Raw genomic sequence first — 3,708 nt, forward strand, 5'->3', positions numbered from 1 at the left:
TAAAATTACACCTTACAATTTTGTTCAATTGGTTGCTCTTGGTTCATTGTACTTTTAGTCTCCTTCAATGTACTAAATGTAATCTGATGCCTAGGCTAGATACCTGGGAACCAGGTGGCACCCCTTCCATTCCATAGGGTTTAACAACGTAGAACATTTTGAATGCTTTTCAAATTTAAACCAAACATTGATGTAAAAAATTATTTCTGATTTTTTCTATATTGAGTTAACTTTGAGAAAAAAAGAGGCTATTAAAAAATATAGAACAGCAAAGCGAATTCACGAAGATCAACAAACAAATGCAAATGATACATAATAATCAACTACTTTATACTATCGTTTCGGACTATTGTCAATCCTCTACTGAATGATTATTGTACTTGAAAACTGTTGTAGTATGAAAGGCTCTCCTTTACTGTGCTTTCCCTTCCATCCATACCACACAGCAATGCAGAGTGAAAGAATATTTAGTAGCATCAGAAACTTGGGAACAGAGCTGCACTGTTCTCTGTCCTGATAATAGCCTGGAAAACATTTTAATCACTAAACTTATTAAAAAAACTCTATTGTTTTGAACAAATTTTTGAAAGCTGCTAAGTCATTAATTTATGAAAGCTTAAGTTACAACTAAACTAGCTTCAGTAAAAGCAAAATACTGCATTATTTTGCAAAAAAAAAAAAAAAAAAAGTAGGATTATGTGCATTGTAAGATTTTCAAAGTCAGCATATTGGCAGCTGTGCATACATGTGTGCTTAATATCTTCTTTGTTTTAATTTTGTTACATTCACCTATAAGTTGAGAAATTTTGTACAAAAAATGAGATTAAATGTTGGGGGGTTGACTTATTTGTAGGGCACTTTTGTATACTAAAGCTAAACAAGCAAACAATACAGCAAAATTTCAAAACTACCACTTTATGGTTTACCAGTTTAATTTACTATAAGAAAAATGGCTGCATTGCTGGGTGTTGCACGGTCTAATTTGAAAATAAAAGTTGTGTCAAGTGACACAAGTTCAACAATCAGGCTTAAACAAAAGGAAAAAAAATTGTAAAATTTCCCATTGACTTATAATAAAGAGCAATTTCATGACACATATATATTTTTTTTAATTCTAAAAATTCAGTCATTGTTATTAATAGGTGTAAAAATTTAGTTTCACTGATTTTCTGGAGTTTCCTTCCCCCCCCCCCCCTCCATGTAAATTTCTGAACATCAAAGGACTTCTATGCATGACGTCCAATCAAAAATAAACAAACTTTGAAATGTTGACATTGATTGGTGGATGCATGAGCAGATCATAGTTGCATCGGTTTAACACAAAAAAGTCATAAATTGTCTAGGCCCATTAAGCATCAGCGCCATGTATTGGGGCCATAGTTTAAGGCACTAATGTAGTCAAGGGCAAAATACTGCCATTTGAAGGCAGTATGAGCAGTATTTTAGTATGGCAGAATTTGAGTAGTATCTGTGGCACTGAGTTTTTGAGATAGTTGAAGAAACATGTTTTGGATTCCTTACTAACAATAGGGAAGCGTCGAAATCTGATGTTTTTGATTTGCTTTATTTTCAGCAGAACCAAATAAGTTAAGTAAAACAATAAATCTGAAGTACAATAGATGACAAAAATGAAAAAGGAATATTTGCAGATAGCGCTCTTTATCCTCTCGTGGCACTATATTTTTCATACAGAAGCAAAAATAGAACTGCTTCTCTATTCTACTCTTTAACCAAAACAGATGGTATGTAGGAAAAAATATTAAATTTTGAATGAAACCAAAAAGATTTATTTAGCCTAATTCTTATCCTCCAACCTTTTTTGTAGATCAAATTTCTTTATTTTTTTATAGCACCAAAAAAAAAAAAAAAAAACTAAGATCAATTATGTTATGTGAAATTGCATGAGTTTTGATTTAAGGTTCTGCAAAGAAATATTTTGCTAATTTAGTCCTTAAACGAAGGTAACTGAGAGCGTTTAAAAAAAATTGATTTTTCCCTTTTTTTTTCTTTTTTGATTAATAAAAGTGCAGCATTAATTTGCTCAAAAAAGGTATACTCTTAAACTAAACTATGCGGGAGAGGATGGATTATTGTTAAAAATCACTACAAAGAAAAAGTTTCACTGTGATCCAACTTCATATCTTTTGTACAGCAAGATACAATTAATTCCTCACAAATTTTCAAGAAAGATCATGATGTGCAGATGTTGTGATATTTTAATTTTATTTTTTTATTTCTGAGATAGTGGTTGATTGATGTGGGTTAAAAAATAGTTTTATTTTGTTGATTAATAGGCATTTTCATGGACTCTCATAGTCATTTTTTACTTTCTTCTACATCTAATATGTACGTAGAACGTATTGGGTTCGTGAAAATCTTCGAGTTTGGATGGGTTTATAAGTTTTGAGGTGGGCTGAGTTCATTTTGACCATTTTTAGAAAATGTCTGTCTGTATGTGACCTGCTTTTTGTGGTCGATCTAGGGCAAAAATTACTGCATGAAATCAGTTGAAATTTGGTGCATATATGTGCCTGCATGTGAACTGGTGTTCATTAGTTGAGCGCCAACTCCTCCAAGGGGAGTGGAGCAATTGAATATTTTCTGTTATGTGTACCTGCTATATCTCAAAGTTACGGGAAGAATCAAACAAAAATTGGCTCATATGTAGACCCTAGAAGATACATGTGCTGATTCAATTTTGGTACCCATATCTCAAAGGGTCAATCAAACGTTTTTTCTTGCTACATGTGACTGCTATATCTCAAGAAGTAATAAACAGATATAAACAAAAATTGGTTCACAGGTTGATGTTAGAGGGTACAAAAACTGATTTGATGTAGGTGGCAATAGCTCTTTAGGGGTTGGGGCGCAAGCAAACATTCTTTCCTGTTCTTTTCAAGTGCTATATCTCAAGAAGTAATGCATTTGATGAAATTTGGAATAAGAATCTACACGAAGACAGATCAGACTGTCGGCTGATCAGGAATCAGTCGACCTACGGCTGATTCCTGAGGAGGGGGTAAGGGGGCTGAATTCGGTCATCTTTGGTACAAGTTATAGTTTAATTAAATTAACAGTGTGGAAGATAAATCACATTAACAAAATGTTTTCATGTACGATTGCCTCCAGAAAGCCTCTCATGCAATTAATTGTTGGAAAATAACCGGAGAATTCTCAATATAAAATTAAAGGGCAAAAACAGAGGTAGCTCTAATTTCATTGTTTTCAAAAGATCTGCATTAGAGCTGGAAACACCAATCCATTCTTTTTTATATTTTAATAACTCCCATCCCATTGTGTGCTTCTCAATAGTTATCCAAGATAAGTCATGAAAATTTTTTAAAATTAGAATGTGATTTTGGTGTTTTATGCTTAAGTTTAAACACTGCCCCTTTCAAAATTGAAATTTGGAGCCACCTCCTTTTTGCAACAAGCCCTTCATTTATTATCTGTTGCCATCTTCTATTCATCAACAAATACAGGGGTCGAAGTGGTCCTTATATATCATATATTTCCTATACTTTCAAAAAAAGTATGAAAACCGTCCTATCTTTCCTATATTTTTGGGAAATGTCCTATATTTCCTATATTCTAGTTTTTTTTATTCAATTTATTTCTTTAAAACAACAGTAAATAAACTATCTGACTTCAGATTTTTCGTCGAAAGTACGTGTGCAAACTAATTTAAAATTAAAAAAAGGAACTCAC

This window comes from Uloborus diversus, chromosome 9 (assembly GCF_026930045.1).
Source record: "Uloborus diversus isolate 005 chromosome 9, Udiv.v.3.1, whole genome shotgun sequence".
In the NCBI taxonomy this organism is placed as follows: Eukaryota; Metazoa; Arthropoda; class Arachnida; order Araneae; family Uloboridae; genus Uloborus; species Uloborus diversus.